This window comes from Chrysemys picta, unplaced genomic scaffold, assembly GCF_011386835.1.
Source record: "Chrysemys picta bellii isolate R12L10 unplaced genomic scaffold, ASM1138683v2 scaf220, whole genome shotgun sequence".
In the NCBI taxonomy this organism is placed as follows: domain Eukaryota; kingdom Metazoa; phylum Chordata; order Testudines; family Emydidae; genus Chrysemys; species Chrysemys picta.
In genome coordinates this window covers 7,326-31,941 of record NW_027052927.1, presented here as the reverse complement: position 1 = coordinate 31,941, position 24,616 = coordinate 7,326, and the positions used below count along the sequence as shown (strand labels likewise).

The 24,616-nt window shown below is 42.0% G+C and overlaps 1 long non-coding RNA gene across 1 annotated transcript in view; it reads left to right on the top strand.

Moving 5' to 3' along the window:
• Positions 1-24,022, top strand: part of LOC135978353 (uncharacterized) — a 29,454-nt gene extending 5,432 nt beyond the window's left edge. Inside the window, exons 2-4 of the long non-coding RNA XR_010595764.1 lie at positions 16,508-16,630; positions 18,666-18,769; positions 21,614-24,022. This is a non-coding gene — a long non-coding RNA (uncharacterized LOC135978353). The remainder of the gene's footprint in view (positions 1-16,507; positions 16,631-18,665; positions 18,770-21,613) is intronic.
• The last annotated feature ends 594 nt before the right edge of the window (positions 24,023-24,616 follow it).

The following is a 24,616-nucleotide window of genomic DNA, read 5'->3' as shown; positions in this document are numbered from 1 at the left end:
AGCAGGAGATTGAGCAGTATGACTGGTAGCCGTCATTGGCTATCTGGGTGCTGGCAGACGTGGGACTGCATTGCTATACAGCAGCAGCTCCTTGCCTTTTGGCAGTCGATGGTGTATTAAGATTGGCATCCATGGTTGTCGTACTCCTCAGTGAGTTCGGTCAGAGGCGCCTGGGCAGACATGTTTTGTCTCCTGGCGACTCAGTCCTGCCAGCAGTCCTATTGCACTGTCTTGACGATGATGGCTAGCAATTGTAATGCAGCATTTCTGCCAAGCACCCAGAAGATGCCGATGGCTATCAGTCATGCTGCACCATCTGCTGCTAGCCTAAGATGTAAAGGATAGATGGACCAGATTTGTTCTGTATTCATTTGCTTCCCCCTCCCTCCATGAAATCAACGGCCTGCTAAACCCAGGGTTGTGAGTTCAATCTTTGTGGGGGCCATTGTGTGTGACAGTTGTTTGTGTTTCTCCCTGATGCACAGCCACCATTGTTGATTTTAATTCCCTGTAAGCCACGTCGTCACTCGCCCCTCCCTCCCTCTGTCAGACAATAGTTTTGCGCCTTTTTTCAGCCCAGACGCCATAGCGCTGGGGTCATGGAGCCTGCTCAGATCACCGCGGCAATTATGAGCACTATGAACACCATGCACATTGTCCTGGAGTATATGCAGAGCCAGAACATGCCAAAGCAAAACCAGGCGAGGAGGCGATTGCAGCGCGGCGACGAGAGTGATGAAGAAATTGACATAGACATAGATCTCTCACAAAGTACGGGCCCCAGCAATGTGCAAATCATGGTGTTACTGGGGCCAGGTTCATGCCGTGGAATGCCGATTCTGGGCCTGGGAAACAAGCACAGACTGGTGGAACCGCATCGTGTTGCAGGTGTGGGACGATTCCCAGTGGCTGCGAAACTTCCGCATGCGTAAGGGCACTTTCATGGAACTTTGTGACTTGCTTTCCCCTGCCCTGAAGCGCCAGAATACCAGGATGAGAGCAGCCCTCACAGTTGAGAAGCGAGTGGCGATAGCCCTGTGGAAGCTTGCAACGCCAGACAGCTACCAGTCAGTCGGAAATCAATTTGGAGTGGGCAAATCTACTGTGGGGGCTGCTGTGATCCAAGTAGCCAACGCAATCAAAGACCTACTGATATCAAGGGTAGTGACTCTGGGAAACGTGCAGGTCATAGTAGATGGCTTTGCTGCAATGGGATTCCCTAACTGTGGAGGGGGGGGCGATAGGGATATGGGTTCCGTCTATCTTGTCACCGGAACACCAAGCCACCAAGTACATAAACCGAAAAGGGTACTTTTCAACGCTGCTGCAAGCCCTGGTGGATCACAAGGGACGTTTCTCTAACATCAACGTGGGATGGCCGGGAAAGGTACATGATGCTCGCGTCTTCAGGAACTCTGGTCTGTTTCAAAAGCTGGAGGAAGGGACTTTCTTCCTGGACCAGAAAATAAGCGTTGGGGATATTGAAATGCCTATCGTTATCCTTGGGGACCCAGCCTACCCTTAATGCCATGGCTCATGAAACCGTACACAGGCAGCCTGTACAGTAGTCAGGACCTGTTCAACTATAGGCTGAGCAAGTGCAGAATGGTGGTAGAATGTGCATTTGGATGTTTAAAAGCGCTGTGGCGCAGTTTACTGACTCTGCTAGACCTCGGCGAAACCAATATTCCAATTGTTATTGCTGCTTGTTGTGAACTCCACAATATCTGTGAGAGTAAGGGGGGAAACATTTATGGCGGGGTGGGAGGTTGAGGCAAATCGCCTCGCCGCTGATTAGGCGCAGCCAGAGACCAGGGCGGTTAGAAGAGTATGCATCAGAGAAGCTTTGAAAACCAGTTTTGTGACTGGCCAGGCTACGGTGTGAAACTTCTGTTTGTTTCTCCTTGATGAACCTCCCCCACACCCCCGGTTCACTCTACTTCCCTGTAAGCTAACCACCCTCCCCTCCCCCCTTCGAGCACCGCTTGCAGAGGCAATAAAGTCATTGTTACTTCACATTCATACATTCTTTATTAATTCATCACACAGCTAGGGGGATAACTGCCAAGGTAGCCCGGGAGGGGTAGGGGAGGAGTGAAGGACAAGGACACACTGCAGTTTAAAACTTTAAAACTTTAACTCTTATTGAAGGCCAGCCTTCTGATGCTTGGGCAATCATCTGGGGTGGAGTGGCCGGAGGCCCCCCCCGCCCACCGCGTTCTTGGGCGTCTGGGTGAGGAGGCTATGGAACTTGGGGAGGAGGGCTGTTGGTTACACAGGGGCTGTAGCGGCGGTCTCTGCTCCTGCTGCCTTTCCTGCAGCTCAGCCATACGCTGGAGCATATCAGTTTGATGCTTCAGCAGCCGGAGCATCGACTCTTGCCTTCTGTCAGCAATCTGATGCCACCTATCCTCTTCAGCCCGCGATTCAGCCCACCGTCTCTCCTCTCGTTCATATTATGCTTTTTTGCACTCTGACATTGACTGCCTCCATGCATTCTGCTGTGCTCTGTCAGCGGGGGAGGACATCTGGAGCTCCGAGAACATATCATCCCGAGTCTGCCGTTTTCTCCTTCTAATCTTCACTAGCCTCTGAGAAGGAGAAACATTTGCAGCTGGTGGAGGAGAAGGGAGAGGTGGCTAAAAAAGACACGTTTTAGAGAACAATGGGTACACTCTTTCACGTTAAATTTTGCTGTTCACATTACACAGCACATGTGCTTTCGTTACAAGGTCGCATTTTTCCTCTTATATTGAGGGCCTGCCGGTTTGATGTGAGAGATCACTCACGCAGTGCCAGGCAACAAAATTCGGCTTGCAGGGAGCCTTGGTAAGCCACAGTCTTTTGGCTTTTTTAACCTTCATAACATGTGGGAATGGTTTCAAACAGCAGCGCCCTCATTTCCCATACCAAGCACCCGTTGGGTTGGCCATTTAAAATGGGTTTGCAATGTAAAAGGAGGGGCTGCGGTTTCTGGGTTAACATACAGCACAAACCCAACTAACCCCCTTCCTCCCCCCCCCCCCCAATTCTCTGGGATGATAACTTCGCCCCTCCCCCCCCCCCCTTTTGTAGCAACAGCGGGGAATATTTCTGTTCAGCCGAGCAGGAACAGGCACCTCTGAATGTCCCCTTAATAAAATCACCCCATTTCAACCAGGTGACCGTGAATGATATCACTCTCCTGAGGATAACAAAGAGAGATAAGGAATGGATGTTGTCTGCATGCCAGCAAACACCGGGACCATACGCTGCCATGCTTTGTTATGCAATGATTCCAGACTACGTGCTACAGGCCTGGCGTGGTAAAGTGTCCTACCATGGCGGACGGGATAAGGCAGCCCTCCCCAGAAATCTTTTGCAAAGGCTTTGGGAGTACATCAAGGAGAGCTTTCTGGAGATGTCCCTGGAGGATTTCCGCTCCATTCTCATACACGTTAACAGACTTTTCCAGTAGCTGTACTGGCCGTGATTGCCAGGGCAAATTAATCATTAAACACGCTTGCTTTTAAACCGTGTGTAATATTTACAAAGGTACACTCACCAGAGGTCCCTTGTGTGCCCTCAGGGTCTGGGAGCACGCCTTGGGTGAGTTTGGGGGTTACTGGTTCCAGGTCCAGGGTGATAAACATATCCTGGCTGTTGGGGAAACCGGTTTCTCCGCTTCCTTGCTGTGAGCTGTCTTCATTGTCTTCATCATCATCTTCCTTGTACCCCGAACCCGCTTCCCTGTTGCGTGCTTCTCCATTGATGGAGTCAAAGCACACGGTTGGGGTAGTGGTGGCTGCACCCCCAGCATGGCATGCAACTCCGCGTAGAAGCGGCAAGTCTGTGGCTCTGCCCCGGACCTTCCATTTGCCTCTCTGGCTTTGTGGTAGGCTTGCCTTAGCTCCTTAATTTTCACGCGGCACTGCTGTGCGTCCCTGTTACGGCCTCTGTCCTTCATGGCCTTTGAGACTTTTTCTAATATTTTGCCAATTTGTTTACTGCTACGGAGTTCAGCTAGCACTGATTCGTCTCCCCATATGGCAAGCAGATCCCGTATCTCCCGTTCGGTCCATGCTGGAGCTCTTTTGCGATCCTGGGACTCCATCATGGTTACCTGTGCTGATGAGCTCTGCGTGGTCACCTGTGCTTTCCACGCTGGGCAAACAGGAAATGAAATTCAAACGTTCGTGGGGTTTTTCCTGTCTACCTGGTCAGTGCATCTGAGTTGAGAGCGCTGTCCAGAGCGGTCACAATGATAGCTCCCGGAGGGCAATACCGTCAAATTCCGTCCACACTACCCCAAATCCGACCCGGAAAGGCCAATTTCAGCACTAATCCCCTCATTGAAGGTGGAGTAAAGAAACCGGTTTAAAGGACCCTTTAAGTTGAAAAAAAGGGCTTCGTCGTGTGGACGTGTCCAGGCTTAATTCGATTTAACGCTGCTAAATTCGACCTAAACTCGTAGTGTAGACCAGGCCTGAGAGGGGAATGGCCTGGGAGCACTGCAGTAGGGCATTTTGGCTTTGTATTGCCCCCAGGAGTTGCCTCTGCATCTCACTCTTTCTATACTATTTTTGGACATGGCAGTGCTTTCCCTGGCAACGGCCAGGCTGTCCTTTGCCATTGCAACAATCTCTCAGTCCTCAGATATTGTTTCCAACTCTCTGCATTTTGGGCTTTTGGGGGGGGGGCTCTGTAATGATGCCACAAACATTTTATCATAAGCTTTCTCCCCCTCAGGTTTGCCAGCCATTCTGCTGTTGATAAGGGTCCTGTCCTTGAGTCTGTCCCATGCAGGTGTCATTGCTGTGGGGACATTATATATTTAAAAAAAAAAAGCAGTTATTGTTCCTCGTCTAGGGAGGCTCTGATAACTTTTTTTTCCATGCATTTCTGCCTTTACCTCCTTGAGATTCTTCCATCCCGAGGATTCTCCGAGACTGGGTAAGTGGTGTGTGCTGTGGGTTTGTTGTCTATGCTTCATATGATGTGTGGCTTGGGGCAGGGATGGAGTTGGAAAGTATGTTCCTGGTCTGGCTTTGCTGTGCCTTGGATGTGCTTATGTGGTTTTGGAGGGGTTAGTGGGGTGAATCTGGGGCGAGATGGATAATAATCACCTCTACATCCCCTTTAGGTTGTCCTCACTCTGGATGATGTTACACTGAGGCGGGTGACGAGGAGCTGGTTGAAGGTGGATGGACAGGTGGAAAGTGAGGTCCTATACAATAAGGGTGTGAAATATGGATCGTATAATGGGACTTTGAGAGTATATGAAGAGAATGATATGAAATCTTTCTACTTTCTGATGGATGGGTTGAAAATATTGTTTCCATATGGAGAATAAGATGCCAGGATTTCTTATCTGTAGTTTTGAGACTGGATGTGGCTATGGGAGCAGAGTTAAGTTTGGTTTTGCATTTTGCAATGTGATAATTAAAAGACTGTATGAGCTGTGATTGTATTTGAATGTATGCCTCTCCTCCCCTAGCTGTTAATTTCTACCTTAAACGCTCAAATTTTTGTTGTAGCATAGCAACAGCCATTACTTATGTAAAAGGTGTGAGTGGGTTTTTTTTATTTTTTTTAGCTCTCTTAATACTAGAGCTGATCAGAAATTTTCCAGCAAAACATTTATTCAGAAAATGCCAATTCATTGTAGAGAAATGTTTTGATGAATCTACTACAGACTTGACTAAACTTTTGCTGAAACAAAGGCAGGTTTCAGGGTCTGCAGCTATGGCAGAAAACCTGCCAACTCCTGGAGCCCCGTCTAGAGCTGGGACTCTGGGTGCTGGCAGGCTCCCCTCACTCCAGCAAGCAGCCCTGGGAGCCTGAATAGCAGCTGTGAAATTGACAAGAAATAAATTTCATGTTTTGTTTCAAGAACACCATATTTCAATGTTTCTAAAATAAAATTTTGGGGGATCTTTGGTTTTGATGGGAAATTTTGGTAAATTTGGTTTCATTCTAAATCAGAAGGAAAGCAGATTTGTAAGTAGCAAAATCTCCTGCGAATAAAAACCCCTAAATTTTGGCCAGCTCTACCTAATACACCTCTACCCCGATATAATGCGACCCAGATATAATAACCTGAATTTGGATATAACACTGTAAAAGAAGTGCTCCAGTGGGGCGGGGCTGCGCACTCCGGCGGATCAAAGCAAGTTCGATATAACGCGGTTTCACCTATAACGCAGTAAGATTTTTTTTTTGGCTCCCGAGGACAGCGTTATATTGGGGTAGAGGTGTACAAGAAATGTGAGTTCAATATCAAGGTTATGCTTCTGCTCCCTGGATGATTGAGAGTGAGTTGGGAGCCTGTTGGTGTGGGGAGGGAAATGGAGAGAAATTGAACTATGTATCTGTTTTCGTTGCCCTCTCTTTCTCTTCTTTCACCTTGTCCTTTCCAAATCCCTGCCATGACCAGCTCTTTGGTGGCTATCAATGTCCCCAGAGAATGGCATGTCTGGCTCTCCTTGACTGGTGGGAGGGTCACTGTAGCAGGAACAAAAGAGAGTGAAATGAAAGGGGTGATCCCAGAGGGCCCTAGAAAGAAAGAGAAGGCAGTCAAATTAGTAGTTCCCAAAACTCTTAACATGTAAGAGGTGAGAAATAAGACAATAAAAGAACAAAGGTAAAACAACATATGCAAACACTTACAGTTCTCATAATGTTACCCTTTCCCATGAGGAGGCTGCTGAATGACTCTCAGTAATGTTTCTCATATGTTAACTGTAGGTCTGAGTAGTATGCATTCCTTTTCCGCCAAACCCTTAAAACTGTGATAAGGTTGTAGAGTTAATCAGACATCTGAGTTGTTAATATTGTTGAACATTAAGTTTAGTGGTCATTTCAATAAAATGCAAAAATAATAAAGTACAGAGATCTCTCTTTGAATTGATCAATAGCATTCATTTGGTTTAGCAACTGCTATTATTCTCTAGTTCAGTGAACGTATGGGATTTCTAACATTTAGCGTGACTTGCTTGCCTGGGACCAGTTTTTATAATGTCAGCTGTTCTTTGGTAATAGTGTTTAACTTTTGCTGCACCTATAAGTGGGAATAAAAGCACTTTTTTGGCTAAGTCCTATATGAACAGATAATTTTCAGTTTGCAGCATAAGAGTAGATTAAAAAGACTATTTCCAACAAGATTATAATAATTTTTTTAAGCATTTCCGAACTAAGCATTAATTACTACTGCATGTGTAACACTTTGAAGATGTTAAGTGCTTATTATCAAAAAGTTGCGTGACAGAATCCCTCTTCAGCAGTAAGTAAAATATTTCATAACTTATTTTTAAGCTTTGGAGGCTTCTCGGTTCTAATAGTTTGCCCTCTTAAATGATCTTTCTCATGAAGTCTGTAAATTAATACACTTCTAATTCCTTTGTCACTTACAATTTAACATTGTCTCTTGACTAGAATTGGTACAGAATTTTATGGATGCACATTCTAAATTTTGTGGTTATAGTAACCTGAAAAGGGTGTGACTGTAGATGCTAATTGGGAAGACCGTTAATGCTATTTTTACTTTAGCTTGCTATCTCTGACACAGCTTTGAAATTACATGGAATTATGCAAAATGAACGGTTAAATATCTGAGGAGTGAGGAAACTTTATTATAAAAGCTAAATATTTCACTTTAATCAGTTTGACTAAAATATATTTGAGATATTTTGTAGAAATAATAATGAGGATCTGAAAACTATCTGAGTTACACTTTAGTCATTGATGACATATAGTAAATTTCACTCTTAGGGAAAGAGGCTACTTAGATAAGATGCACATGGGATAAAATCCTGAACAGCTCTTAATATATTAAGTGCTACTTCACACCTAACTGTTGAACCCCTCCCATCTGTCCTATAGAAGGGCAATATGAAGCCAACAGCGGAGCCCTCAGTCTTTCTTTAGACTAGAGAAAGTATTAATTCCACAACCATATGCTAAAAAAACCAAGATTAACAGTCTTTATTCAAGTTTAGAGAGGGGGTCTGTGATGCTTTGGCGTTCAACCAGACCACTAAGGGGTTTTCACCACCTGCCCTGCAATTCTGGATACCTTAAATGCTATGCTACTGTGGCTCACAGCCAGGACACCAACAGTCAGCCTTACAAGGATGTAGGTCACATCCTGGCTTCCACCATCCAGTTGCTTTTTGCAGCATGACCCCATCCCTCAGTCCTGGTTTCCCCAAAACCATCTGCCCTGTTGTGTCCAGCCCTCTCCTGGAACACTCTTAGAAGTTACATTTGCTGCTCCTTTAAAGAGACAGTAAACAGCAACTCATTAATTTTGCTGGGGTTTGTCAAACGCTCTTATTTCAATCAAAGTACTGAACTGGCTTACAGTAAAAGTAAAACAAATTTATTAAACAGAATGTTGTAGGTTTAAGTGACAACAAGTATAAGGAATAAGGATAGAAAAGGTTACAAACAAAAGCAAAAATATGCATCTAACACTAAAACTGAATTTCAGCAAGTTACAATCTTTTCCTAAACAGGTTTCTCACCTATATTCAGTCCCCTTAGTTGAAGGATCAATCATTCTGTGATTTGAAGAGCTCTGGCCCCTTTAGTCCCTCAAGTGATGGATGCCCAAAATGGCTTTTTCTCTCTCCTTATATCTTCCCAGAGTTTAGTGGCCCTGCTTCAAGAGGCAGGAAGGCTTCTGGAAGATGCAGTCTCCCTCCCCCATCAAGATAGTTAGTCATTTTTCCCCACTTGCTCTCTTGATGACTTTATTTATCTTGCATGTAAATGCGCTTTTCTTTCTCTTTGGTCACATCTTGCTTAATTCACATCAGAGACACAGTCCTTTGTTTGGAACAGGGGTAGGCACGGCTTGGTAAATACGTTTTAATAACCTATTTGCAGCACATCTCTATAACGCCCTTTGTGAGTTTACTGTTCATACATCATGCAAGAATATTAATGATCAGTGAATTATTAGTTTTCCAGCAGTGATTTATTACATGCGAGCTTTTTTGTATATATCATGACAACAGTGTACCAATTGGCACTGGAGTGCTCTTAGGGTCGCAGGTTTGCATGCTTCATGGGTTGGGTAGACTGATCTTATTACACATAGGATGGGCTCTTTGTATTCTTCCGTACTACCCCACAAACTCCCTGTGAGCCAATCTCTCATTCCCCCACCCCCTTTTTCTAGGGACTCCCTGCAACTACCCTCAATCTCACCTCTGTCTGTGACTCTGTGTCCCCCCATTACCCTTTCCTCCCATACAGAGGTCCACAACTCTCCCCCATACTAGCACCCCTATGCCGCCGCTTTCTCCCCATGGCAGGGGATGTTCTCCGTATCCCCTGTACCAGGTTCCCCCAATCTCCCCTCCATCAGGGTTCTGAGTGTCCCCCATGCCCCCCTCATCCATTCCAGGGTTTCCCATTCTCCCCCTACATGGCAGGGGCTCTTTGTGCACCCATATTCTCCCCTTTTTCCTTCATGCTTCCCTCCTCCCATAGTTTGTGTGCTCCCCATTATCCTGTCCCCCTCCCCTCCCCATAGCAGGGTTCCCTATTCTCCACCATACCAGAGGCTGTGTGCACTCCTCCAACCCATTATTATATTTTCTGTCCGGGGGAGAAATCATTCAGGGTGTCCACTTTGGGAGGCTAGGCAGAGCGAGATGATATAGGAATATTGTTATTCTGGAAGCCATAGGGGTCATCAACCAGTTGTTTATTCTGTAGACAACTGCAGAGGTGCTTGAGCCCCTGGCTGTAGTACTCTGATGTCAAGGACTCCATGTGTCTCCCATTTTCCCCCAAATCAATAGGGTTCTGCTCATTGATGCCTGTAACGTTGCCTGAAATTTGGGAACTGATTGGCTGCGGCATTCAAAAGGTATGGTGTTACAGGCAGACAAACACTGAAATGCCATTGAATTGAATATTAGGCCTTTGCAAGCTTGGCCAGTGAGATGTCTGTTTTGATCTTGTGTAGGTAAAATGAATGACTAAGTATCCAAAACTATGGTGATGGTCATCAGAAATGTAGCTGGTAATGATAAACATTCCATCTGAGAAGAGTAAGTTTCTATTAGCCACGAGATAGGGTCAAGCTAGGAAAAATCCTTTTTTCCACACATCCCTAGACTACAGAAATCTAATCTGGGCAAGTGAAATTTAATTACTAGCCGGGTGAAGCGTGGTCTAACGCTCAACTCACTGACTCCTGTTTGCCTGTCATGCTGCGTCTGACCAATTCAGAAATGTCAGGGAAATTTCTAGGCATCAATGGGCACAACCTTATTAATTTTTCGTGGAAATCGGAACACAGAAAAGCCTGATTGACAGGAAAATTGGGGGGCCAAGGCAGCCTTGTGCTGCAAGCAGAGGACTCTTTCTGCTGCCCCCTGCTGCTGCCTACACATACCAGAGGCAGCAGCTTAACTTCCTGTGTGGAGATATTGTCCGTAGCCTAGACTCTAACGGAAATAGGAAAGCCTTACTGGGAGGGAGAGTAATATGAGCAGGGATCCGGAGGGGGAAAGTGTTGTCAGTGGAAGCAGGATCCCAAAGGGAACAGAGCTGGAACCTGCAAAGGAGTGGGAGCAGGGGGAATGGTGGTGATGATGATGATGAAGAAAGCAGGCAGCCCAGGGGTGGATGGGTAGACAGATGTAGCAGTGGGGAGCTGGAGTTGGGGGAGGTGCAGATGAAGGGGGTGGGAAGTGGAGATGGATAGAGAAAAGCAGGGTCCCCAGGAATGGCATGGAACCAGAGGTGGGTGAAATGAGATGAAAATGGGAGATATCAGGGTCACTGTGTATGGGGGTGGGGGGTAAGAGAGATGGGAAGGGGGAAATGGAGGAGCCACACAGATTGTCCACCGGGGGGAGGGGAGAACAGAACAGAGAGCAGTTGTAGCCTGAGCACACTGTGCCCATGAGGGGAATGGAAGGACGGAAGGAGCCCATCATGGGCACAATGTGCCCAGGCTAGCAGAGCTATTGAGTGTCTGATCCACTAGGTTACTGTCTGCTGGAAAAGTGACTAATCTAAACTTAAAAATGCCAAATGCAATGGTAGACTGGCATGTTCATCCTGAGACTGAAAATGGAAGTAAATCAGCCCTCCGCTCTACTACGTTTACTCTCTGGGCACAGGTCTTGCCGCACGTCATATATTTTATAACCTTGTGTGGTTAGAAAACATAGGCACATATAGAAAGTGAAATATTTCTAATACACTCGCAGATACCCAGGTATAGCTGTGTGTCTTTCTCTGTCTTTCATGCCCAAATAAGAGCTGTTTACTCGTGATCTGCTGCTCTAAAGAATATTGATGGCAATTGTTTTCCATAAAATCAGACTAATTCAACACAATAGAGAAAACAGATTTGATCATAATTATGTCTTGCACAGAATCAGCATATGCAATACTCAAGTGTGACTTGAATATTGTAGAGCACCAATTAATCAGAACACTCGTGAATCTTTGCTGAAATTGTTAGTACCTGGATGCATCTTGCCTCTATTCTCATAACTTTTGTCAGTGGTCACCATGTGCAGGTGAAATGGTAGGGAAGGAAGTTTTGGCCCTAATGGAATGAGTTTTACTCGCTTGTGTCAGAAAATATTTATATTCCTAGCTAAGCATGCATTTAAGCAAAGAGAGCTTTCTTATCTTTAGCCATAAATAACATTTATGAAATCAAGGTCATTGCTGCTCCTGGATTGTCAAGAATCAATATAGACTTCCAGTGCTTTTATTCTTGATCTAAGATTGGCAAGGAGGTTGCAAACACACTTCTAATGTGGACTTCATAATAGTCCTCTATGCCATTGGCACCTCAAGAGTAGACGAATGCACTCTTATTGACTGTAGTATGGGGCTAATTTCTAAAGTATCTGGTGCCACAGCTAGTGCTATGCCTGTCACTCCCTATTCCCAAAGTAGGAAGCTCACCACTCAGATGAGTTTGAATAGAATGTTGGTAAGTGTCTTGTCTAAGATGAAGGGCATCTAACTGTATCCGCAGTACCATCATCTTCCTATTACTCATACTTGTCCCAACAATAAGTGGACTTTAAAAAACAATACTTTCAGAAAGATGGACATGGAGCTATTTGAACCTCTTTGCATTTAGAATTGTGTGTACTCAAACTATAAATCCAACGTACATAGAATCTCATGACACCAACATAATTAAAAGATCCTTTTCACCCTTAAAAACTTCTCTAGGGATTCCATGGTAATGTCATATTTAACTTTGCATCTCTTTACTGTATCAAAAACTTTAATTTATTTTTGCCATAAAATATTTTTTTTCTGGACTGGAAAATGTGGAAAGTCTGCATTTGTCTGTATCTTTAAATCGTTTGATAGTTAAATGTTTGTACCTGATTAAATTTCTAGTTAGGGGATGGAATATCAACAGTGAGACTAGACAAAGCAGATTAAGCATGGGAACTGTTCACATAAAACTTCAATTCACCTGGAATGTTAGGGGCATAGTATATCTCAAATTACAACTGTGCTGAAGGGCAAGGCTGAAATTGAAGATGTGATTTTAAAAATCCCCCTTCAAGTCTTTTATTACTTTCACAGCCATAAATTACTGTCAACTGTAATAGGTATGGTGGGTTCTCGGACACCTCCGGTTTCAGAGAGTGAAGAAGTTTCTAGACTTGAAATAAACTTTTGGATAGATTTTATGTCTCAAATTTAAAAATGTATCTAATAGATTTTTTAATCTAAGATACTTATATGGCTTTCATTATGATAATATTTGAGCACCTCACAATCTTCAGTGTATTTATCTTTGAGACACCTGTGAGGTACAGAAGTATTATCCCTGTTTTACAGATGGGGAACCATGGCATAGAGATTAAGGCTAGGTCTACGCTATCACTTAATTTCGGTATAACTTGCGTTGCTCAGGGGTGTGAATAAGCCACCCCTCTGACCAACATAAATTACATCAACCTAAGCACTGGTACGGACAGGGCTATGTCGGTGGTCGAGCTGCTACCACCTCTCTCGCAGGTGGATTTATTATGCTGTCGGCATAGAACATCTTCACGAGATGAGCTACAGCACTTCTAGTGTAGGCTAGCCCTTAGTTAAACTCCCACAGGAAATCTGTGCAGAGCAGGGACTTGAACCCAGGTTTCCCAAAGTCCTAGGCTAGAACCCTAACCGCTGGACCTACTTGGCATGTAGGTACTTATAATAGGAGCACTCAGGGACCAATTTTTTTTTATTTTTTTTTAAGGTTTTGAGACAAATAGAAGTAAGGCAATTCAGTTAAGGCTGCTACTGGCATGATTTACTTGAAAAATTACAGATAACTTTGCATGTGGACTAAAATAACTCTCTCTTAGACACAGTATGCTAAACCATTGTGAAAAAGTACCAGGAGAATTTCTGCCATTCAGAACAGATTTCATTCTAACCCTATAAACACGTTCTCACTTATTATAGAAACTGTCAACAATAAAGTCAATGCATCAAACACTAGGAGAATATAATATTTTAATTTTATTAAGACCCTTTGAAACTAGGGTACATGACGTATACACCATGACCATTTTACACAAGTAACATGGTAAAACAAAAATCATAAATGTTTTATTTTATTAATTTTATTACTTTTTTATTTTTATACTTACTAACATTTTTAGTACAGCTCATTGTGTGTTTCTGTGGTAGTCTGATAAAGTTATTAAAATACCTAGTTTAGAGATGTTCCTGATCATATAAAAAGTCTGAGACCCTGATCCTACAAGGAGCTCCATGTGGACCTAAGTCAACAAAGATATAATGGTCAATTATGACAACAAAAGTAATGTAAGCATGCAAGAATGAAGAAAAAATTACAAGATGCTATGATGAACATACAACTTTAGCTAGACATTTTCTGATGTAGATACTTAACTGTTGCATTAACCTAGCTTTTTGCATTAATTTACTGTTAGTAGTGGACATTGTCAGTTTAAGGTTAAATTTGGTACCTTGGTAATTTTGTTTTCTGTTAAAAGCGATAGAGACTGTGGAAACAATTTGAGGAAACAATTACCGGTACTTGCTTTGTGAGTGGTGGTGTTGAATAATGATTAAGTACGTTCATTTGTCCAGCCAACATACATCCAAACATAGACTTTTCCATGGTCTTTCCATAAGGGGATGATGTGACTGTGTTTTATCTTTGCCTTGAATACCTTCAAGTTCTACAAACCAAATATCTTGACCATGAAATTAAGCAGCTGTTTTAAAGGGTTCTTTTGCTTATAGTGGGGGCGTGTGTGTATGGTCAGTAAAATGAAAAGAAAGTTGTTGGTATTTTCTCAGCCGTATCATTTTATCTTTTAAAAAACAGTTACCTTGCAGAAATTACCACAATGCTTTTTATATTGACTTTTCCGATCAACACACTTAACAACAAAGATAATAGGTTGAGTTTCAGAAAAATTCAACAGTGGGGCTGGTATTTGGCTATCATTCAAGTATGTACAAGTAACATAGCATCTGTGAGCTTATGATCTCAGGGTTTCTTTTTGGAATTATCTTGATCTTCTTCCCCACTAGCCCTAAAGAGAGATGGTCTGGATATATTGTTTGTCTAGAGCTTCCTGGTGCAGTTGTGACTTTGACTTCTTGTGCTGTAAGAAGCCCAGGCTGAAGCTATGATGATGGGATGACCAGACTAATGCCTGGTCTACACTAGAAAATTAGGTCAGTTTAACTATGTTGGTCAGGGACATGAAAAATCCATACCTCTGAGTGGCATTAAGATGACCTAAATCCCCATGTAGACAGAGCTGAGTAAATGGAAGAATTCTTCCGTTGACCTAGCTACTGCCTCTCAGGGACGTGCATTACCTACACCAACGGGAGAACCCTCTTGTCAGTGTAAGCGGTGTTTACAACTGAAGCATTGCAACTGTAGTGGTGCAGCTGTGCTGCTGTAGCATTTTAAGTGTTGAAAGCCCTAAGACATCTCTCTGCTCTGGGAGTCCAGTGATGTTTAGCAGTATATAAACTTGGCCAACAAAGTTCCTGTCTGTCCACTCTGTCTTGCAGTGTTGTTCTTTCTTTTTTTGTAAGCAGGGTTATGTGAACAGCTGCTTCAGTAGTTCACTATATTAACTGATAATGGTACTAACGTTGACTAGTTCTTTTAAGACTGAACTATGTCACCAAGAAGGTTATGTGGCTTTGCTAAGGTCCCCAGCTAGACTTAGTACCAAGACTGACTGTGTGTAGGTCTTCCTTTATTTCATACTTCTGTGACAAATTTTCTTTCTTTTATTATTGTGGACTCGTATGACGAGTGTTGTATCAATAATAAAATTATGCAAAAGAAAACTGTGTTGTGTTACAATGTAATCTCAATTGTGAAACTAAAGGTAACTGTTTCGTACTGGGCATTAATTATTTTGAAGTTGCCTTATTTGAGCTTGTCCCAGTTGGGGGTGGGAGGAAAGAGCTTTGGTTTCATGTTTAATTAACACACATGGGAAAAGACTAACCTGTACCAGTATTGCTTGCACTGTTTCACTCAATAGGAAAATTATGCAGCATTTTTTTCCCTTTTTGTAGTTTTAACTCTTCCACTTCTCATCCCCTCGCCCTTCTTTATGTATTTGAATCTGCATTGGTTATTAATTCATAAATCTTCAGTCAGTTAAAATCAAGTAATTTTAGCTATTATTATTTATTATTGTTATTTATTAATTAATACTAATAATGTTTCCATGTTATAGTCTGACTGCACATGCTTCCTCCTGCGCAGGAGGCCGGTTATTATTTAGAAACTGATACCCATGCTGTTCAGTTTAGTGATGTAACCTAAACTCAGTCCTTTAGTTAGTATGAGTTTTAGAACAGAAATGTACTATTACAGTATTCAGGCAGGGCCAAATATTTTTAGCAACTTTATTTAACAAGTTCCTTGTACCAAAGTCGACTGGTCGCATATGAAGACTGCATGCTGTTGAGCACTCAGTTTACTACGATGCAGATGACCAGATGAACAGTTGTCATAAGTAGAGCTGGTTGGGAATTCTTCAACTAAACATTTCCATGTCAAAAGTTTTTCAATGTTTGGTGTTCTGTCCTTTTTGGGCACTTTCAAAGCAGAAGTTCCATCTTTTCGTTTGAAATACCTTTTGTTTTGAAATTTAATTTGTAGTGAAATTTAAATAATAATAAAAGTCAAACAAAACATTTCAAAAGTATTTAAATGAAATAATGTTTGAACGAACTGTGGGGTTTTTTTAGTTTCAGTTTAAAATTTTTCAAGATTTTGATCTTGTCCCAATTTGGAAAGGGAAAACTTTTTGCAATATTAAAAAATTTCCCGGGATGGCAAAATCATTTCCCACACAACTTGAGTCACTGTATACCTGTAGATTCTGACTGGTTTTGTGCATACTTTGGAGGGGGAAAAACCTTCAGATATAATTTTTTAGTACTATAAGAAGTAACAATCAAGGGCCTCTTGTGTACAATTGTATGACTAAATGTATACTGTTTTCCCTTTTAGGTATCTAAAAGCAATTGGCACAGGATCTTGGCTTTGTACTCTTAACTATCTTAGAGGGTGTGTTTTACGACGTTGGGAAATAGCAATTTCAGCTGAGATCGGAGCTGTGACATTGATCTAAAGGTAGGTCATGCAGAATTCTGAAAGTTCCCTTCTTCAGAAAATTTAAGGTTTAATCTTGATCTGATTTAAATATTGTATGCTGGAATTCATTATGCAATAAAACAGGTATTTAATAGACATCTCAAGTTTCAGTGACTCTTTTGTCTTGAAATCAATTTTCTTTTTTCACTGGCCGACTTCTCTCTAAATCAAGGTTCGCTATATCTGAATTCAATGGGCACATTATGATGCACTCTTTGAGCACAAGGCCTTTTCTTCTATGTCACTGTACATAGAATCAGAATACGGCTCATTGCAACAAATATAAATAAAAAGGATACAGTGGTGGTTGTTAATCTCAGGTCCTCATCATGCATTTTCTCCTCTTGTGATGATGTTGGGCCTCGGGTATCTGAATAAGTGTCACATCTTTATTATATATCTGGTATTCCTACTCCCTCCTTCTCAAAGAGAACTACTGCATCTTTCCTCCAGCTAGGAGGACAGGACAAGAACCTTTTACTGAAACTGTTGCCACAAACAAATGATATCTTGGGATCAATCAGTGAGGTACACATTGCTGCTGCACTGTAGACCCCCAGAGCAAGTTTACCCCCAGAGCTGCCTTTGAAAAATCACATCTCTTATCAAATTATGTTGGGTACAATCTGTCAAATTTCAAGGTTCTAGTCTGATTTACTTATTGCTCTACTTGGAGTTGTTATATTTCATATCTCAATCTCTTAATTTGCAAATGCTGGTCTTTTTATCTTGGACTAACAATTAAAAGTAAAAGATGCAAAAATAAGAGACAGTATGGATCACTGGAGGGAGACTAGGCCTGGGAGACAGAACCCCCTGAAATCTAATCTCAACTCTGATCTTAAATTACTGAGTGGCCTTAGGCAAGTCATTTAATTTATCTGCCTCTCTTCGCCTATAGAATGTGGCTAATGCCTCAGGTGGGTGCTCTGAGAATTAATTTTGTCCAGCTCTTTAAAGATTAGAAGTCCCCCAATAAACCTTTTTATGCAGAAAAAATGAATTAATATCTAACATAGTGAAAACCAGAGCCCTTCACTTGAGACTGACTAAGCATATTTGAGACTTCCTTCTTTGGCTTTTTAGTTGCAGAGAATGAGTACCGGTAGTTAAGATTTTGCTAGCTAAAAACCACTACAGTTGTAACATTTACCATGATGGCACACGTTTTTCTAATTATCTTTACCTGTTTTTGCTGCTTCTTTAAATGGTGGTGATAAAAAAAAAAAAATTTGCTCCAGGATATTTCCCTTGTTACTTTGAAAAAAAAAAAACTTCTGCAGAATGCAGTGCATATTTTCAGTTGGCTGACTATGGCAATATATACAAAAATCTATGTAAAGATTGCAACAGAATATTTGAAGAGCTACCGTTCTGTCACATTTAGGGCTTGTCTACATGTGAGATTCATACCAGTATAAGTTAGGATGTGTATTTAAGCTGATATAGTTGTATTGGTGTAATCCCTGTATGTGTAATAGTTGCTTTTTTCGGTTTAGCTCTTGTTGCTTGGGTAGGGACTTAAGCTAAATTAAAAAAAAAAAAAAAAGCCACTCGTATACTGTAATAGGAAGTGTCTGGGGTGGTGGTTTTACCAATATAACTGCTAAAACTTTTCCAGGTAGACAAGGTCTTAGTGCTGAACTTCCAGTGTTTGCAGGGTCCTGAAAGGGGCAGGAAGTCCTCGTTTTCAAATTCAAGCATGCCTGTTACTGTCTATGTAGCTTTCTTTGTCCAAATGTTTTTAAATATAGACTTCCACTGTGGCTTGCATTCAAATCTGCTTCCCCCTCCCCACAGTGGTGTTAGTTAATTGAACAAACCCTGCTTGGAGCAACTGATAATAGGAAAATGGTTGTGCGAGGGTTCTTGTGGTTCCTGTAACACAATTCCTATGGATCTATCAGATTGTTAAAGTGACAGAGCTGTTATAGAAATGAAAAAAAATCAAATCAGTCTGTTATGCTGAAGAGAATTTCATTGTCGCTTTATAAATTTTATTTCCCCCTTTTAGTCCCTCTTCATTTTATAGTTCCCATGGTGACTCCTTATCTAAGCCAGAAAACCAGATAAACTGCTTCAGTGAGCCAGCTTGGGCACAGATCCAATATTTTGGAGGTATTTTTAATTTGTATTATTAATCTGACTCTTCTATAGTTGCCTCCCTTTTTTCAGGGGTACCTTTTGCATGAAAGGAATAAGCACATATTTGAGTATTTGGAATAATTTAGTTGGTTGCAGATGTCTTTGTACTCTCAGTTGAGGCAAAAATAGGTCTTTTGAAAGTCCAGGGTCTGCACCCATGCACTACCTGATTGGGCTAGAAGCAATACATGACAGTTAGCTAGCAAACAGGAGCAGCAAATGGGAGTTTTGTGAAGGAGTGCTCCACGTGAAAGAGGAGCAACTATGTGATCCTTGGAGTGAGTTTGTTGTCTTAGTTTTTTGTTATGTGCTTTCTTGCCATGTGCCTGCTTGATTGAATTTTATAGTGTGGTCTCTTTTGGGGGGCTGTGTGCTGAGCCTAGATTCCTGCTAGGCTAGGCTGAAAGCTTCCTAATGAGGCTCTAGTCTGCTATCCTTGGGGGCGGGGCTAAATCATGGACAACAGGGGTTTAAAAAACCAGCTTCTAAGCACCCAGAGGAGCTAGGAAACAGGGGAGTTTAGAGAAGGAGTGTGAGAGCCAGATAGACCTAACAAACATACTCTAAACTTAGGCCAGTGATGCCCCCCCAAAACAAACAAACAAACAAATCGTAGCACGAACAAACAAAAACCCCTGCAAGAGTAAAAATAACTCGGGCAGAAGTCCAGCAGCAGACTGGGGGCTATCCAGTTTGTTGTATTGAATGCAGCATTTATGATCGATTACCTGCCTGTGGGCACATGGCAAATATGTACATTTGGTGCAATCAGCTCATGAACCTCAGAGACTGAGTACAGGCCCTTGAGACCAGAGTAGCTAAGCTGGAGGAACTAAGGGAGACAGAGGTAGACAGATGAAACTTTCAGGGACACAGTTGAGGATGACAGTGTTGGGGAAGGAGAACATGAAGCTGTAGCGCAGGGAAATGATCGCATAGTTGGGACCCTCCTTCCAGATGTCATGATATCCTCTTGCACTGAGGATACCCATCTAGGGGAAGGAACTCCAGTTATTAGGAAGAGACAGTTAATAATCATGGGGGATTAAATTATTAGAAATATTAGATAGTTGGGTTTGTGATGATGAGGAGAGCCACACGGTGAATTGTCTGGTGGGTGCAGACCTCTTGAGACATCTATATAGACATATGGGCAATGCTGGAGAGAAGCCAGTGGTTGTGGTACATGTAGGCACCGATAATAGGGAAAGGTAGGAAAGAGGTGCTGGAGGCCAAATTTAATCTGCTAGGTAAGAGATTAAAGTCCAGGACCTCTATTGTAGCGTTTTCTGCAATGCTCCCAGTTCCATCTGCAGGACCAGTTAGACACACAAACAACTGCAGGGTCTCAATGTGTGGATAAGACAGGTATTCAGAGGAGGGATTTAAGTTTGTCAGGAACTGGGGAACCTTTTGGGAAAGGAGGTGCCTATACAGGAAGGGTTGGCTCCACCTAAACCAAAATGGAATCAGGTTGCTGGCATGTAAAATTAAAAAGTTTGTAGAGCACTTTTTAAACTAAGGGCTGGGGGAAAGCAGGAGTGGAGGAGCACACTGTTGGGACAAAGACATCCCTTAAGGGAGGATTTATTAAAGGGAATACTCTAGAAAAGAGGAGAGGATAGAAACTGATAAAGTACAGATGGGAAATGAAGCGAAACAGTCAAATGAATCTCCTTCAATTACATCACATGAAGGCAGACAACTAAATATTGACAAACTTTATAATTGCTTATTCACAAATGCTAGAAGTCTAAATACTAAGATGGGTGAACTTGAGTGCCTGGTTGTGAATGAGAATATTGATATAATAGGCATCACAGAAACTTGGTGAAATGATGATACTCAATGGGACATGGTGATTCCAGGGTACAAAATATGTGGGAATGACAGAATAGATCATACTCAGGGGGGAGTGGCATTACCTGTGAAAGAAATCATAGAGTCAAACGTAGCAAAAATCTTAAATTAATCAAACTAGATCATTGAATCTCTGTGGATAGAAATTCCATGCTTAAATAATTAGAATATAGCGGAAGGAATATACTACTGACCACCTGACCAGTATGGTGATTGTGAAATGCTCAGGGAGATTAGACAGGCTACAAAAACAGAAACCCCAACATTAATGTGGGATTTCAACTATCCCCATATTGATTGGATATATGTCACTTGAGGAAGGGATGCAAGATAGAAGGACACGAAATAAAATTTCTAGACATCATTCATTACTGCTTCTTAGAGCAGTCGCTCCTGGAACCCACAAGGGGAGAGTCCTAAGTGCAGCACAGGAGCTGATCCAAGAGGTGACTGTAGCTGAACCGCTTATTAAAAGCGACCATCACATAATTAAATTCCCCCTTGTAGGGGCAAAATACTAATGAAACCCACCACAATAGCATTTAACTTCAGAAAGGCGAACTACACAAAAATGATGATGCTAATTGAACATAAATTAAAAGGAACAGTCACAAGAATGAATTGCCTTCAAGCTAAATGTATATCCCAAATTTTTAAAAAAACGCCACCATGGCTAACCAACAAAGTAAAAGAGGCAGTTAAAGGCAAAAAGACGTCCTTTAAAAATTGGAAGTCAAATTGTACTGAGGAAAGTAGAAAGGAGCATAAACTCTGGCAAGTCAAGTATACCGCTACCCCGATATAACGCGACCCGATATAACATGAATTCAGATAGAACGTGGTAAAGCAGTGCTCTGGGGGGGGCGGGACTGCGCACTCTGGCAGATCAAAGCAAGTTTGATATAGCGCGGTTTCACCTATAATGCTGTAAGATTTTTTTTTTTTTGGGCTCCCGAGGACATCCATCAAAAGCAGAAAGCCTGCCAGACAATTAGTGGGGATCACTGGATGAAGAAGCGCTAAAAGAGCGCTCAAGGAAGACAAAACCACTGTGGAAAAGCTAAACAAATTCTATTAATCCGTTTTCACTGCAGAGGATGTGAGGGAGATTCTCACACCTGAACCATTTTAAAGTGACAGATCTGAGGAACTGTCCCAGATTGAGGTGTCAGTAGAGGAGGTTTTGAAACAGCTTGATATATTAAACTGTAATAAGTCGCCAGGACCAGATGGTATTCAGCCAAGAGTTGTGAATGAATTCAAATATGAAATTGCAGATCTACTAACTGTGGTATGTAACCTATCCCTAAAATCAGCCCCTTGTACCCGAGGACTCTCGGAGGATAACTAATGTAAGCCCAATTTTTAAAAACTACTGCAGAGTGATGTGGCAATTACAAGCTGAAAAGCCTAACTTCAATACCAGGCAGTTTGATAGTCTGTTGTTCACTATAGTTTCAACAATAGATGAACACTCTATGTTGGGGAAGAGTCAACATGGCTTTTGTAAAGGGAAATCCATACCTCCCCAATCTATTAGAATTCTTCCAGGGTGTCAACAAGCTTGTGGACAAGGGGGATCCCATTGATATAGTGCACTTGGACTTTCAAAGAGCCTTTGACAGGGTCCTTCACCAAAGGCTCTTAAGCAAAGTAAACAGTTGTGGGATAAGAGGGAAGGTCCTTTCCTGGCTCAGTAACTGGTTAAAAGATAGGAAACAAAGGGTAGGAATAAATGGTCAGCTCTCATAGTGGAGAGAGGTAAATAGCAGGGTCTCCCAAGGATCTGTCCTGGGACCAATGCCATTTAACATTCTCATAAATGATCTGGAAAGGGGGGTAAACAGTGAGGTGGCAAAGTTTGCAGATGATACAAAATTATTTAAGACAGTTAAGTCTAAAGCTGCCTGAGAAGAGTTACAAAGGGATCTTGCAAAACTGGGAGACTAGGCAACAAAAGGGCAGATGAAATTCATTGTTGTTAATTCAAAGTAATGAACATTGGAAAACATAATCCGAGCTATACATACAAAATGATGGTTCTAAATTAGCTGTTACCACTCAAGAAAGAGATCTTGGAGTCATTAAGGATAGTTCTCTGAAAACATCTGCTCAAACTACAGCAGCAGTCAAAAAAGCCAATAGAATGTTAGGAACCATTAGGAAAGGAATAGATAAGACAGAAAATATCACAGTGCCACTATATAAATCCATGGTACGCCCACGCCTTAAATATTGTGTTCGTTTCTGGTTGCCATATCTCAAAAAATATATATTAGAATTGAAACAGGTATAGAGAAGGGCAACAAAAATGAATAGGGGTATGGAACAGCTTCCCGATGGGCGGGGAGAGAGACTGTGACTGTTAAGCTTAGAAAAGAGACAACTAAGGAGAATATGACAGAGGTCTATCAAATGTTGACTGGTGTGGAGAAAATTTAATAAGGAAGTGTTATTTACCCTTTCACACAACAAAAGAACCAGGGGTCACCCAGTGACATTAATAGGGAGCACGTTTAAAACAAACAAGGAAATACTTCTTCACACAACGCACAGCCAACCTGTGGAACTCATTGCCAAGGCTTTTTTGAATGCTAAAGGTATACCGGGGCTTGTTTAAAAAAAGAATTAGATATGTTCATGGAGTATAGATCCAGAAATGGCTATTAGCCAGGAAGGTCTGGGAATGTAACCTCTTGCCCTTAGATATCCCTAAGCCTCCAACTGCCAGAAGCTGGGACTGGACAACAGGGGATGGATCACTTGAAAGTTGCCCTGTTTTGTTCATTCTCTCTGAAGACTTTGGCACTAGCAACTGTTGGAAGACAGGATACTGGGCTAGGCGGACCATTGGTCTGACCCAGTATGGCCGTTCTTAGTTCTGTTGTGCTTTTTCCCCCTCCCCTCTCTCCCTGAGTCAGTGCAGTGACCTATTTAACTAGACTAACCTTTGGGAAGACTACTCATTTAATCCAAAATGCTTCATATTGGCATCCTACAGGGAATGTACAAAATAAGTATTTTCCCAGTCCCATTCTAAATGTTAAGCGTTGGCATACGAAGCGCAGTTAAACTTCCTTAATGGGAATTGAAGACATTCACGCAGTGGGGTGGGATCATTAATCAAGGACCTTTTGTCTAGTTAAAACTATCTGAGTGTTTTGTTAGTATGTCTTCAGGTTTTCAGAGAACTGAAACTTAGAAGTGACTTTGTAATGGTTTTGGGTGCACAGAATCTTTTTGGGGAGGTGGGGTAGTTGTAGAATCATACTACAGTACACTGAGTCTCTGTGGCTTTTATTGTCTTGTACAGTTACTGTTCAAACTTATTACACAATTAAGAAATTTATTGGGTCTTCCTTTCCTTAGAGTGGCGGACAGCAAGTGTGTTTTAGAGGTGACATGTTTGGGATGGAGGAGTACTAGTCTCATGCTGCAACCAACTTAGCTTCTTAATGACACTTGCTACTTCTATTGGTAGAAATGTAGCTAGAAGTTTGAAGTTCCTTTAACTGGTGTCTGTAGTGAGGGTAGAGATGATTGGCATCTGGCTAAAAGGTCACAATAACCCAGGCTCAACTTCTTAATGTGTGTGACACTGTAAAACATTTTCAATGTTCTTGCAGCACGAATTGTTCTTTGTAAGATGTGACAAGGTGTTCACATGTATCAACACTAGAAAATTTCACCTGTTCGCTGTCATTCTCCTTTTCCTCCCTTTGGGAGATAAAACAGCTGCTAAATGTTTTTACATTAAGTTCAATATTGAAATTCTATCTTCTGGCTTTGATGGAGGAGAAAAGCTAAACTATACAAACCAATTAAATTGATTGGATTGTTGTGAGCACAGTGACACAACTGTTAGCAGTAAGTGCAAGATAACTTCTAGATTTTTAGTAAATGTGACCTGGAACCTTCTGAAAAAAACAAAAATGGCCTTTTGTTATGACTATTGCAGCT